This window comes from Phacochoerus africanus, chromosome 5 (assembly GCF_016906955.1).
Source record: "Phacochoerus africanus isolate WHEZ1 chromosome 5, ROS_Pafr_v1, whole genome shotgun sequence".
Classification (NCBI taxonomy): Eukaryota; Metazoa; Chordata; class Mammalia; order Artiodactyla; family Suidae; genus Phacochoerus; species Phacochoerus africanus.
The window spans coordinates 43327885-43343340 of NC_062548.1; the positions used below are offsets into that span (position 1 = coordinate 43327885).

At 42.4% G+C, this 15456-nt stretch overlaps 1 non-coding gene across 1 annotated transcript; it reads left to right on the top strand.

Annotated features, from left to right (window-relative positions):
• Positions 1-14370: 14370 nt before the first annotated feature.
• Positions 14371-14477, top strand: LOC125128577 (U6 spliceosomal RNA). Its single transcript, XR_007135276.1, has one exon. It is a non-coding gene; the product is annotated as a U6 spliceosomal RNA (small nuclear RNA).
• The last annotated feature ends 979 nt before the right edge of the window (positions 14478-15456 follow it).

Genomic DNA, 15456 nt, shown 5'->3' on the forward strand with positions numbered 1-15456 from the left:
TCTTCTCTGCCTTTATCCTCCCAAAGGAGATTTATGGGGTTTTGCTTCTTCCCTCCCTCCCTTCCTGCCTTCGTTCTTTCTCTTCGGGTTTTATGTTGTCATGACTTTGCAGCATGCTGTCCGAACCTCTGAACTACATAGATGCTATGATTACTTTTTTTTCCCCCGAGTCCACATTTTGTTTGCCAGGAAATTATTCATTGTCTAGTTGTTTATGGTTTGCTTTGGTTTGGGCTTCGTTTTCTTTGGTCTTATCAATCAGGCAACCATAAACTCTCGCCCAAGATGTTCAAACAGATTTTTAAGCCGCTTTCATCTTCAAGAGGTCTCCCCTAGGGGCCTCTGTCTTCTCCAGCCAGACTGGGTGCCTGCGCATCTGTTTTGCTTTTCCTGTGTTTATGGAGCGGCCAAGACGCAGCTTTTTGTGGGAGGTGAGGATGGAACTTGGCCTGCCCATGGGCATGCACGTGAGGCCCCTCGTGATGTGGAACGGATCCAGGAGCTGGGAGAAGAGAAAGGATGTCACCAGGGCGGGAACTCCCCAAGCCTCCGCATTCTGAAGCAGAGCATCAGAGAGCCCTAGGATTCTCTGTCAGAACCTGGCCTTCCAGGTAGTTCTGCAGGTGTATCTGTCAAGGTAGGAGAGAGCATATTTCACTTATTAGTTTGTTTGTTAGCTTCATTTAGAACTTTAAAAAATTTAGACATATGACATATGTCCATTTATCCTCCTGTCCAGACCCTTCAAGTGTTGGGAGTGGGCTTGGCACTGGTGGGACACCTCTCATCTGGAAATTCATCTATCTAGTCTGGGAAAGTTTCTTGAATTATTTCTTAGATGATCTCCCCTCTGCCACTTTCTCTCTTCTGGGGCTCTGATTAGTTGTGTGTTGGACCTTCTATGCAAGTCCTTTCATTTTCCTGAATTTTCTCTTTTCTTTCCTTCCTTCCTTCCTCCCTCTCTCTCTCCCCCTCCCTTCTTTATTTCTTCTCTTCTCTCCTTCCTTTCCTTTCTTTTTTCACTCTTTTTTCCTCCCCCACACTTTCCATTTAAAATTATTCCTTTATGATATCACATTTTTAGTTTCCCAGGGTGCTTTTTGTGTGCCTCGAATGTATCTTTTTAAAATGCAGTCCATTCTTTTTATTCAGTCTATGTTACCTTCTCCTGGTGTGGTCCATTTTCCCTCCAGTTTACTCCTTTTCATTGGTTTATTTGCTTGATTTTCCTTTGGGGGTGATACACTTCTAAGATGCTTGTTCCGGAAGGTCTGATTGTCCTTGGCGAACCACTCTCAGGTGGCAGCAGCGCTGTGGTGAGGGCTAAGCCTTGCCACATTCGCTGTTGTCGATCTGGCTGGAAATATTGCAAGCAGGATCCCAGCTGTGAACATCTTTTGGTCTGTATCTTGGGCTGGTTGGATTCCCGGAGAAGACTTTCCCACGTTCCTGCCTGGAGTGGCCAAGCCTCACTGCCACGGTCATGGGGTCCAAGGAGGGGAAAGGCTGCAAGGCACCTCTGCATTCATGTATGACCTTTTATTTAATCCTTCTTTTTTCAGTGTGAGAGCTTGGCCCTACTGTTTGGTGTTTCCCAGTCCAGAGACCCTCCCTTGGACCCTACGTCGCATCTGTCTTCTTTAACTTAGCACAGTGTTTTCGTTTCAGTGGTGTCATAGCATGTATCCGTAGCTCATCCGCTTTTTGTTTCATTTTTTTTCTTTTTAAGGCCACACTTGCAAGATAGGGAAGTTCCCAGGCTAGAGGTCGAATTAGAGCTGCTACTGCTGCTGGCCTACATACACCACAACCACAGCAACATAGGCTCCTTAGCCCCCGAGTAGGGCCAGGGATCGAACCCACATTCTCACAGAGACAATGTCGGGTTCTTAAGCCGTTGAGCCACAACAGGAATTCCAGTTCATTTCCTTTTATTGCCGAGTTATATTCTACTGGATGGATATGCCCCATTTTATCCAGTTGATGGACCTTTAAATTGTTTCCAACTTGTGGCTGCCAAGCGTTTGCGTGCAAGTCTGTGTGCCGATAAGTGTTTTCATTTCATCGTCATCATTCCTGAACTTTTTAATCATCCCAAACTGAAACTCTCTATTAAACACTTACCCCTCATTGTCCCTTCCTCCCAGCCCCTGGTAACCACTAGACTCTTTTCTCTATGAATTTGACGTTCTTGTAACTCACATGAATGGAATCTTACAGTATTTGTCCTTTCGCTTCTGGCTCATCGCATTTCGTGTAATGTCATTGAGGTTCAGCCGTGGATAGTGTGGGTCAGCATTTCCTCCCCTCTTAAGACTGAATAATATTGCATTGAATTGTCAACCTCATTCAATTTATCCACTGATCTGTTTGCTGACGGACCCTTCGGTTGCCTCCACCTTTTGGCTGCTGTGAATAAAGCTGGCATGAACGTGGGTGTTCCAATACCTGTTTGATCTCTGCTTTGACTTCTTTGGGATATGATGGATACGGAAGTGGAATATGGATTATGCGGTAATTCTGTGCTGAGTGTTTTGAGGAAACGCCGTACCGTTTTCCACACTGATGGCACATTTTCCACACCTCTGTGCAAGGCTGCCCAAGAGTTTCAGCTTCTCCAAATCCTCACCAATACTTGCTAAATATAGATATTTACATAAATATACATAATATAAAGACAAATGTATGTATGTACATAATATATCTATATGGCTATATATGCACAGATATGACTGTATGTGACTATGTATATGCACATATGTGACTACATATATATGACTGTATGTATGTATATGAACATAATTAATATAAATAAATAAATATAGGTAGATAGGTAACCACAATGAGACACCATGTCACAACCCTTAGGGTGAAATATATACATGTATTTCACACAGCAGTATTCTGTATCTCATTGTGGTTTCGATTTGCATGTCCCCAGTTTCTAGTGCTACTGAGCATCGAGCATCTTTTCATGTGTTTATCGGCTATTTGTATAACATCTTTTGAGAAATGTCTTTTCCAATCCTTTGCTCATTTCTTTATGGGGTTATTTGTTTTGTTGCTGTTGAGTTTCAGGATTCTTTACATATTCTGGACATTAAACACTTAGCAGATAAACCGTTTGTACATATTTTCTCCCAGTCTTTGGGTCGCCTTTCCCTGTAATTTTCTTTCTTTTCTCTCTCTCTCTCTCTCTTTTTTTTTTTGTCTTTTAGGGCCACACCCAGGCATATGGAGGTTCCCAGGCTAGTGGCCCAATCAGAGGTGTAACTGCTGGCCTACACCACAGCCACAGTAACACGGGATCCGAGCCTCATATGTGACCTATACCACAGCTCACAGCAACGCCGGATCCTTAACCCACTGAGCAAGGCCAGGGATCGAACCTGAATCCTCAAGGATACTAGGTAGGTTCTTAACCCACTGTACCATAACGGGAATTCCCACCTTTCACTCTGTTGATAATGTTCTTTATACGTAAAATTTTTCCATTTTGGTGAAGTCCATTTCATCTATTTTTCTCTCTCATTGCATATCCTTCTGTTGCCATATCTAAGAATGTGTTTAATTTTATAGGAAACTGCCAAACAGTTTTTCCAATGTGGCTACATCTTTTTATATTCACACCAGCAACGCGTGAGTCCTATTTCTCTACATCCTTGTCAACATTTGTTATTGTCTGGGGCTTGTTTATTTTCTACCATAGATATCCTAGTGAGTATGAATTTTTATCTCATTGTGGCTTTAATTTGCATTTCCCTAATGATTCATTATTTTGAGCATTTTTTTCTTGTCCTCATTTTTAAGTTATAGGTTTTCTTTGGTGACGTATTTAGCTAAATCTTTTTCTCATTCTTTTTTTTGCCTGCACCTGAGGCATGGGGCAGTCCCTGGGCCAGGGATTGAACTTGCGCCATAGCAGTGACCTGGGCTGCTGCAATGACAGTGATGGATCCTTCACCTGCTACGCCACAAGGGAACTCCACTTTTTCCCGTTTTTAATGGGACCGTCTGTCTTCTTATTTAGTTGTAAGAATCCTCCATATTCTGGACTCGAGTTCTTTAACAGAGATGTAGTCTGGAAATACTCTGTCCCCATGTCTCACTTGCCTTTCTACTTTCTTCACAGTGTCTCTTGAAGAACAAACCTTTGCATTTTAATGAGGTCCAATTGATCATTTTTTTCTGTTATGTATTTTGTTTTTGTTGTCATTTAAAAGAACTCTTTGAGGAATCCAAGATCACAAGATTATCTCCTATTCTTGTAAAAGTTTGTATTGAATTCATGCATTTTTAATTTTTTACAAATTCCTTTATTGGGTAAAATATGACCGCTTAAAAATTTGAAATTTTATTGGAGAATAGTTGACTTAAAATGTTCTATGAGGAGTCCCATCGTGGTGCAGTGGTTAACGAATCCGACTAGGAACCATGAGGTTGCGGGTTCGGTCCCTGCCCTTGCTCAGTGGGTTAACGATCCGGCGTTGCCGTGAGCTGTGGTGTATGTTGCAGACGCGGCTCGGATCCTGCGTTGCTGTGGCTCTGGTGTAGGCCAGTGGCTACAGCTCCGATTGGACCCCTAGCCTGGGAACCTCCATATGCCGCAGGAGCGGCCCAAGAAATAGCAAAAAGACAAAAAAAAAAATGTTCTATGAGTTTCAGGTGAACAGCAAAGTGAACCCGTTATGCACATACGTGTGTCCATTCACTTTTTCCCATGCAGGTTGTTACAAACTATTGAGTAGATTTCTCTGGGCTATATAGTAGATTCTTGTTAATTATCCATTCTATACAGTAGTCTGTTTATATTATTCCCAATTCCTCCCCCGCCCCCAGTTTCCCCTGCGGTAACCGTAATTTTGGTTTTGAAATCTGTGAGTTTGTTTCTGTTTTATAAGTGCTTTTGTGCCATTTTATTAGATTCTACTTAGAAGTGATATCATATTTGTCTTTCTCCATCTGACTAACTTCATTTTGTGTGATAATCTCTAGGTCCATCCATGTTGCTATAAATGGTATTACCTCACACTTTTTTATGGCTGAGTCATATTCCATTGTATAAGTGTACTGCCTCTTCTTTATTCATTCCTCTATCAGTGGACATTTAGGTCTATGTCTTGGCTATTGTAAATAGGGCTACAATGAATATTGGAGTGCATGTATCTTTTGGATAGATGCCCAGGTGTGGAATTGATTGCTGGATCTATATTTAGTTCTATATTTAGTTTTTTCTTTTTTCTTTCTTTCTTTTTTTTTTTTTATGTCTTTTTAGGGCCATACCCACGGCATATGGAAGTTCCCAGGCTAGGCGTCAAATTGGAGCTATAGCTGCTGGCCTACACCACAGCCACAGCAACAAAGGATCCAAGCTACGTCTGTGACCTACACCACAGCTCATTGCAAATGCCAGATCTTTAACCCACAGAGCGAAGCCAGGGATTGAACCTGCATCCTCATGGATACTAGTCAGATTCATTACCACTGAGCCACGACAGGAACCTATATTTAGTTTATTAAGGAACCTCCATACTCATCCTCATTGGTTGCAAAAATTGACATTCCCACCAACAGTGTAGAAGGGTTCCCTTTTCTCTACACCCTCTCCAGCGTGTGTTATTCTCTTAGTTTTATCTGAAAATGTCTTTATTTTACTTTAAATGTTGAAGGAGATTTTTACTGCATACAGATTTGGAATTTATAGATTATTTTCCCTCTTAAAACTGTGAAGCTTTGTTCCATCATGCTCTGGCCTCCATTGTTTCTGATGAGAAGTCAGTCTCACCCAGATCCTTGTGGCCCTGCATCTACTGTGCTGCTTTTCTTTGTCTGCTTTCCAGACTGTCTCTTCATCTTTGGTTTGCAGCAGTTTGATTATGAAGTGCCTGGATGTAGTTTTCTTTCTTTATGATCATATATATATATTTTTTTGTCTTTTTGTCTTTTCTAGGGTCACACCCGCAGCATGTGGAGGTTCCCAGGCTGGGGGTCCAATCAGAGCTGTAGCCGCCAGCCTGCACCAGAGCCACAGCAAAATGGGATCCAAGCCACGTCTGCGACCTACACCACAGCTCATGGCAACGCTGGATCCTTAACCCACTGAGCGAGGCCAGGGATTGAACCCACAACCTCATGGTTCCCAGTCGGGTTCGTTAACCACTGCGCCACGACGGGAACTCCGTGATCATATTTTTTTAAATTACTTCATTGAAGTATGGTTGATTTACAGTATTAATTTCTACTCTACAGCAGGTGGTTTAGTTATACATATGTTCATACATTAAACATATATACCATAATTAAATAGAATATTATTATATATAAATTAAATATATACACTTATACATTATACATATATACTATATATACACTATAGTTACATAAAATATATACACATTCTTTTTCATATTCTTTTCCATTAAGGTTTATCACAGGATTTTTTTTTTTTTCGACTGCACCCATGGCATATAGAAGTTCCAGGGCAGAGTACCCATTGTGGCACAGCGGAAATGAATCTGACTAGTATCTGTGAGGTTGTGGGTTCTATCCCTGGCCTTGCTCAATGCATTAAGGATCCAGCATTGCCATGAGCTGTGGTGTAGATCACAGATGCAGGTCAGACCCCATGTTGCTGTGGCTGTGGTGTAGACCAGTGACCAGAGCTCTACTTCAACTGCTAGCCTGGGAACCTCCATATGCCACAGATGCGACCCTAAAAAACAAACAAAAGAAGTTCCAGGGCCAGGGACTGAATCCAATCTGTAGCTGTGGCAATGCCAGGTACTTAACCCACTGCAGCAGTGTGGCAACTCCCTATCACAGCATACTGAATACAGTTCCCTGTGCTATACAGTAGGACCTTCTTGTTTATCTATCCTATATATAATAGTCTGCACCTGCCAATCCCAAACTCCCAAACCTTTCCTCACCCATCTCCTCCTCCCTTGGCAATCGTAAGTCTGTTTTCTATGTCTGTGAGTTTGTTTCTGTTTCATAAATATGTTCATTTATATCATATTTGAGATTCCACATAGAAGTGCTATTATATGATATTTGTCTTTCTCTTTCTGACTTACTTCACTTGGTATGAGAATCTTTAGTCCACTGGATATAGTTTTCTCTGTGTTTGTCTAGCTTGGGTTTTTCTGAGTTTCTTGAATCTGTAAGAGTATGTCACCAAATATAGGAAAATTTCATTCATTATTTCTTCAAAAATTATTTCTGTCCATTCTCTTTCCTCTCCTTTTAGAACTCTAATTACCCATATGTTAGACCCTTGGATCTTGTCCCATAAGTCATCATAGCTCTTTCTTTCATGCTTTCTCTTTTTTTCTCTCTAAGCTTCAGTTTTGGTTAGTTTTATTGTCTTGTCTTCTAGTTCATGGGTATTTTCTTCTAAAATGTCAGATCTGTTCCTAAGCCCATTCAATGAATTTGTTATTACAATATATTTTTCTAGAATTTCCATTTGGCTGTTTTTATTTGTTTCTGTATGTGTCTTCTGTCCTGAGAAATCCTATATCCTAAATGTGTTTGTATTTATATATTTGTATCTATCTGTATATCTATGTAAAGATATATACACATCCTCGAGAACAAGGATTTTAGGGACTGAACTGCACCCTAATTCATATGTTAAAGCTCTAACTCCCAGTGTGACTGTGTTTAGCGATAGGACCTTTAAAGAGGTAATTAAGGTTAAATGAGGGCATAGGTGGGGCCCTAATCTCATACGTCTGGAGTGCTTGTAAGAAGAGAAAGAGGGAGTTCCCGTTGTGGCTCAGCGGTTAACGAACCCGACTAGTATCCATGAGGACGTGGGTTCGATCCCTGGCCTTGCTCAGTGGGTTAAGGATCCGGTGTTGCCGTGATCTGTGGTGTGGGTTTCAGACGCGGCTCAGATCCCATGTGGCTGTGGCTCTGGTGAAGGCCAGTGGCTACAACTCCAAATGGACCCCTAGCCTGGGAACCTGCATACGCTGCTGGTGCGGCCCTAAAAGACAAAAAGAAAAAAGAAAAAAAAATTGAAGAGAAAGAGACATCAGGCATGTGCATGAACTGTGAAAAGGACTTGTGAGGACATAGCAAAGATAAAGTGGCCATGTCTAAGCCAAAGGGAGAAGCTTCATGAGAAATCCACCCCACTGGCACCTTGATCTTGGATTTCTAGCCTATAGAATTGTGAGAAAATAAATTTCAGTAGTTAAACCACTTGGTCAGTGCTATTTTGTTACAGCAACCTTAGGTGACCAATACAAGTTATAATAATTGTGGTAGCATCCTTGTCTGTTAATTCTAATGTCTCTTTTTTTCTTGGTGTCAGTCTCAATTGATTACCTTTTCTCTTCAGAGTGGGTCACATTTTCCTAGGTCTTTGCATGTCTGGTAATACTGAGTTGTGAGTGATACATTGCAGAGACTCTGAATCTGTTATCTTCCTCTGAACAGTGTTGATTTTTTTCAGCCAGCATTTAACTTGGCTGGTTTTGTCTGCAAATTCTGTCTTCCCCATAGTGGGCAGCAGCTGAAACCTCAGGTCAGTGCTCTTAGCCTGAGCTTGGTGCCAATGCATACATTGTTTATGAGTCAGCCAGAGATTTGGGCAGCTTACACACAAAATTTGGAGCCCTCCATCTCTGTTTCTGTCCTTTCCAGGTTTTCTCTCCTTTCTTTCCAGCAGCTATGCTTGTCAACAAATCACCCTCTGATTCTTGAAGCCAATAAAGCTATGAGTTTTCTATTGGAATTTTAGCCATCTGGAATGGTAGTTACTGCAACCTTCCCTCAGGCTAGAAACCATAAAAAATGTGAAATAGCAAATGCAGTTCCATTCTTCCGAGTGTCAATGCCCCTCCAGTATTGCTTTTGGTTTCTCTCCAGGGCCTTTAGGTAGTTGCTTTTTTGAAATGTTTGGTCCAGAATTTGCAGTAATGATCTGAAGAAGGGTTGGTCCATGTCCGTACTTGAGTAGGAGTCCTGCATATCACTGGAATGGCTCCAGGCGTCTCTACCTTCACTCCTTCTGCTTTAGTCTTAACCCCCTAGAGCAGCAAGACCCAAGCAGTAACTTCCCAGCTAGGTTCTCCGAGTACTTTATCCCCATGAAGCTCATTCTCCACATGCTTAGATCACTGCAGTCAGTTGACCTTGGATGCCCTGTGCCTGCACTGCTCACCTATCTGGGCTGTTCCATCCACTTCTGTCTTCAGTTGCCATCTCTTGGCTGATAACTCCTCAATGTGCACTCCTATTCCAGCTTCCTGCTGGATGTGTCCTTTGGAGTATGTCAAAGGACCCTTTCGCTGATCATGCCCTTGACGGACGTCATCATTTCCCTTCTCGGAACTACGTTTCTCGAGTCCTTCATCACGGTGAATACCCCCACCATCCACTCCTTTTTCCAGCTCAGAAACCTGGGAGCCATTCTTGATCACCCTCCCCCACCTCCATGCTAAATCTCCAAACTCTCTCAGTTTGCGTCTCCTAGACCTCTCTCAAAACTGTCCCTTGGAGTTCCCGTGGTGGCGCAGTGGTTAATGAATCAGACGAGGAACCATGAGGTTTCGGGTTCGATCCCCGGCCTTGCTCAGTGGGTTAAGGATCCAGCCTCGCCGTGAGCTGTGGTGTAGGTTGCAGATGCGTCTCAGATCCCGCGTTGCTCTGGCTCTGGTGTAGGCTGGCAGCTACAGCTCCGATTCGACCCCTAGCCTGGGAACCTCCATATCCCGTGGGAGCGGCCCTAGAAAAGGCAAAAAGACCAAAAAAACAAACAAACAAAAACAAAAAAAATCTGTCCCTTTTCCTCTGTCGTCATTGCCGCAGTTCCCATAGGCTCTAGCCTGAGTTGTTAGCAATAGCCTCCTAATTGGCCTATTTCTCTTGCTCCCCCTCCCTGGCCCCCAAGTGCAATAGCCAGAATGACATTTTGATGCTACCAGGTCCCCTTACTTTTCCACACACATTTTTTTTTACATAGCTTGTGAGTTCCTTTTTAAAAGTCCTGCTGGGGTTAAAAAAAAAAAAAAATGTCCTGCTGGGGTTGCATCAAAGCCGTAGATCCGTGGGGGAAACTGACACGTTAGCAATACTGAGTGTTCTAACTCTTGAACCTGGTGTCTCTCTTATTCCATTGAGGTTGTTATAAGCGAAAAATCACAGTTTGAGTGGCTTGTAAATAACAGAAATTTATTTCTCACAGTTCTGGAGGCTGGGCATCTGAGATCAGGGTGCCAGCATGGATACCAGTCGGGTTCTTAACCTGCTGAGCCACAACTTTGTAAATCAACTATACTCCAATAAAATTTATGTTTAAAAACGAGGAGTTCCTGTTGTGGCTCAGTAGAAATGAATCTGACTAGCATCCGAGAGGACACAGGTTCGATCCCTAACTTCCCTCAGTGGGTTAAGGATCTGACATTGTCATGAGCTGTGGTGTAGTTTGCAGACACGGCTCAGATCTGGTGTTGCTGTGGCTGTGGTGTAGACCGGCAGCTACGGCTCCGATAGGACCCCTAGCCTGGGAACTTTCATATGCCACAGTGCAGCCCTAAAAAGACCAAAAAAAAAAAAAAAGTAAAGTTTGCATTTTATTCTCTATCCATGCTGTGTTGTTGAACTGGATAGACCCTCCATCAAAGTGTCCAATCAGCTGGGTGAAAGTGGCTATCTTTACCTTGTTCCTAATCGTAAGGGGAAATAATTCATTCTTTCCCTTCTAAATGTGATGTTAGCTATAGATTTTCTGTGGTTGCCTCTCATCAGGTTGAAGAACTTCCCTTTTTACGTCTGTTCAGGTTTGCCGAGAGTTCTTTTTCTTGTTTCTTTCTTTCTTTCTTTTCTTTTTTTTTCTTTATTTTTTTTTTTAGGGCTGCACCGTGGCATATGAAATTTCCCAGGTTAAGGGTCTAATCAGAGCTGCAGCTGCCGGCCTACACCACAGCCACAGCAACACCAGAGTGGGGCCAGGGATTGAACCTGCATCCTCATGGATACTAGTCGGGTTCATTTCCACTGAGCCACAATGGGAACTCCATTCCCCACCCACCCCACCCCACTTCACCCCATTTTTGGCGAGCTCCACCAGCATATGGAATTCCTGGGCCAGGGATCAGATCTGGGCCATAGGCCATGGTTGTGACTTAAGCTGCATCTATGGCAACTCCAGATCCTTAACCCCGTGTGCCAGGACCAGGGATTGAACCTGTGTCCCAGCACTCCTGAGACGCTGCCAATCCCATTGTGCCACAGTGGGAACTCCAAGTCCTTTAACTGAATCACACCTGCAAAGACCCTTCTTCCAAATAACGTCACCTTCGCAGGACCCAGGGACTGGACATGGATGCCTCTTAGGGAGCCCTTTTCCTTCACACCGCAGTGACCGAACAGGTTCATTGCAATGACGGATTTTCAAATGTGGAACCTGGCATTTTGGGGGCAAACCCCACTTGGTCGTGATATATGAAACGTGCTTGTTTTGTGTCTGTGTTCATTCGGAATATTGGTCTGCAAATTTTTTGGCGAGCTTTGCCCGATATTGGTGTAGAGGATCACAGACCTCATAAAATGAAATCTGTTCTTTCCTATTCTGTCTTCTGGAAAACCTCGTGTACACTTTTGGTTTTTTTCTTTAAATGTTTGGTCAGATTCATGAGTAAGGCCACTTGGACCTGGCGAACTCGTTGCGTGAAGGTTTTTAACTGCAAGCATAATGTCTTTGCTAGACACAACTTTAAGCTTTTTGGGTGACCTTTGTTAATGTCAAGGAATTTGTCCATTTCATCTAAGTTTTTGGATTTGTTGACATAAAGTTGTTCCTTATATTCTTTTATTATCCTCTCCCCAGGGTGTGTTTGGTTTCTCCTCTTTAATTCCTGATATTGGAAATTTTAATTTTTCTTCTAGAAGTTTATCAATTTTGCTGATATTTTCAACGAACTAGCTTTTGTTGTCATTGATTTTCTCAGTTGTATTTCTGTTTTCTTTTCTTTTCCTTTTCTTTTTTTGTCTTTTTGCTGTTTCTTTGGGCTGCTCCCGCGGCATATGGAGGTTCCCAGGCTAGGGGTCCAATTGGAGCCGTAGCCACCGGCCTATGCCAGAGCCACAGCAACGCGGGATCCGAGCCGAGTCTGCAACCTACACCACAGCTCACGGCAACGCCAGATTGTTAACCCACTGAGCAAGGGCAGGGACTGAACCCGCAACCTCATGGTTCCTAGTCGGATTCGTTAACCACTGCGCCATGACGGGAACTCCTCTGTTTTCTTTCATTGATTTCCACTCTCTATTTCTTTCGGCTTACTTTGGTATTAATTTATTATTTTGTTTCTAGTTTCTAAACATGTAAACTTAAACATTGATTTGAGAACTTTTTTCTTTTTTTTTTTTTTTGGATATTTTTGTCTTTTCTAGGGCTGCACCGGTGGCATATGGAGGTTCCCCAGGCTAGGGGTCCAATCAGAGCTGTAGCTGATGGCCTATGCCAGAGCCACAGCAATTCAGGATCCGAGCCGAGTCTGCGACCTACACCACAGCTCACAGCAACACCGGATCCTTAACCCGTTGAGTGAGGCCAGGGATCAAACCTGCAACCTTATGGTTCCTAGTCGGATTCATTAACCAGTGAGCCACGACGGGAACTCCCTTAATGTAAGCATTTAATGCTAAAAATTTTTTTCTAAGCATTGCTTTCTGTACAGCTTACGCATTTTAATACATTGCAACTTTATTTTTACTTAGTGCAAAATGTTTCCAAAATCCCTGTTGTTTCTTCTTTGAGACAATAGGTTATTTAGGATTGTGTTATTTAATTTACAAACATTTGGGAGTTCCCATTGTGGCTCAGTGGGATAAGAACCCAACTAGTATCTGTGAGGATGTGGGTTCGATCCCTGGCCTCGCTCAGTGGGTTAAGGATCTGATGTTGCTGTGAGCTGTGGTGTAGGTTAAGGATGCAGCTGGGATCCCATGTTGCTGTGGCTGTGGTGTAGGCTGGCAGCTGTAGCTCTGATTCAACCCCTAGCCTGGGAACTTCCAAATGCCATGGGTGTGGCCCTAAAAAGAAACTAAAAAAAAAAAAAAAATTACAGACATTTGGTTAATTTCCAGGTATTTTTTTGTTATTTATTTCTAGTTTCCATGATGACCAGGAAATGTACTTTCTATGACTTAAATCCCCTTATTCAAACTTGTTTTATGACTCAGAATATGGACTATCTGGGTGAATGTTTCTCAAGTGCTTTTAAACAATGTTTGTTCTATAGTTGTTAGGTACAGTCTTCTACAAATGTTAATGAGGTAAAATTGGTTGGCCATGGTATTAAATCTATATCCGTATTGAGCCTCTATGTTGCCTCTGTCAATTACCAAGGAATGAATGTTGAAAGCTCCAAGTCTAACTGGATTTTTCTATTTATTCTTTCAGGTCTATTAGTTTTTGCTTGATATGTTTTGAAGCTATGCAGTAAGGTGCATAAACTTTTAGTTTTATTATGTGCTTTTAATTTAATTTTATTTTATTTTATTCTATTTTTTTGCCTTTTGTCATTTTAGGGCCGCACCCACAGCCTATGGAGGTTCCCAGGCTAGGGGTCAAATCAGAGCTGTAGCTGCCAGCCTACACCAGAGCCACAGCAACTCCAGATTCGAGCTGCATCTGCAACCTACACTACAGCTCACGGCAATGGCGGAACCTTAACCCACTGAGCGAGGCCAGGGATCAAACCCACAACCTCATGGTTCCTAGTTGGATTCGTTTCCACTGTGCCGCAACAGGAACTCCCTGTGCTTTTAATTAACTGATGTCTTTATCTCTATAAAATGTTCCTCTTCATCCTGGTAATATTCCTGGTTCTGAAACCTACTTTGATATTATTATAATCACTCTGGCTTTTCCATTGTTAAAATTTATTGAAATGTAGTTCATGTCCAGTGTTGGGTTTGTTTCTGTGTACAGCAAAGTGGTTCAGTTCTACACACATCTCCATGCTCTCTTCCACATTTTACCATTGTAGGCTATTAAAAGATACTGCTCTGGCTTTTCTTTTGTTTAGTATTTGCATACTCTTTTCCCATCCTTTTATTTATTTATTTATTTTTGTCTTTTTAGGGCCACACCCGTGGCACATGGAGGTTCCCAGGCTAGGGGTCAAATCAGAGCTACAGCTGCCGGCCTACACCACAGCCACAGCAACTCAGGATCCCACCCTCACCTGTGACCTATACCACAGCTCACGGCAATGGCGGAACCTTAACCCACTGAGCAAGGCCAGGGATCAAACCCACAACCTCATGGTTCCTAGTCAGATTCATTTCCGCTGTATCATGACAGGAACTCCCAACAACTAGCAGATTTTTTTTTTTAAAGAGAGTTTTGTGCTCGCTTCGGCAGCACATATACTAAAATTGGAATGATACAGAGAAGATTAGCATGGCCCCTGCGCAAGGATGACACGCAAATTCGTTAAGCATTCCGTATTTTTAGAGAAAATCTTTGCAAGTGAATCGACTGACAAGGGATTAATCTCCAAAATTTATAAACAACTTCTGCAGCTCCATACCAAAAAAACAAACAAGCCTATCAAAAAATGGGCAGAAGATCTAAACAGACAGTTCTCCAAAGAAGACATACGGATGGCCAAGAAACACATGAAAAGATGTTCAACATCACTCATGATTAGAGAGATGCAAATCAAAACCACGATGAGGTACCACCTTACACCAGCCAGAATGGCCATCATCCAAAAGTCTACACACAATAAGTGCTGGAGAGGGTATGGAGGAAAAGGAACCCTAGTACACTGTTGGTGGGATTGTCAATTGGTGCAACCACTGTGGAAAGCAGCATGGAGATTACTCAGAAAACCAAACATAGAACTACCATTTGATCCAGCAATCCCACTCCTGGACATCTATCCAGAGAAAACCGTGACTCGCAAAGACACATGTACTCTGATGTTCACTGCAGCACTATTTACAATAGCCAAGACATGGAAACAACCTAAATGTCCATCGACAGAGGAGTGGATCAAGAAGATGTGGTCCATATACACAATGGAATATGACTCAGCCATTAAAAAGAATGAAATACCAGCATTTTTTGCAACATGGATAGACCTAGAAACCATCATGCTAAGTGAAGTCAGCCATACAATGAGACACCAACACCAAATGCTTTCACTGACATGTGGAATCTGAAAAAAGGACAGACAGAACTTCTTTGCAGAACAGATGCTGACTCACAGACATTGAAAAACTTATGGTCTCCAGAGGAGACAGTTTGGGGGGGTGGGGGGATGTGCTTGGGCTGTGGGATGGAAATCCTGTGACATTGGATTGTGATGATCATTATACAACTACAGATGTGATAAATTCATTTGAGTAATTTTTTAAAAATGGGAATAAATAAATAAATAAATAAAGCATCACCCTGGCCATGGCATGGACAACAAGTTATAGAGA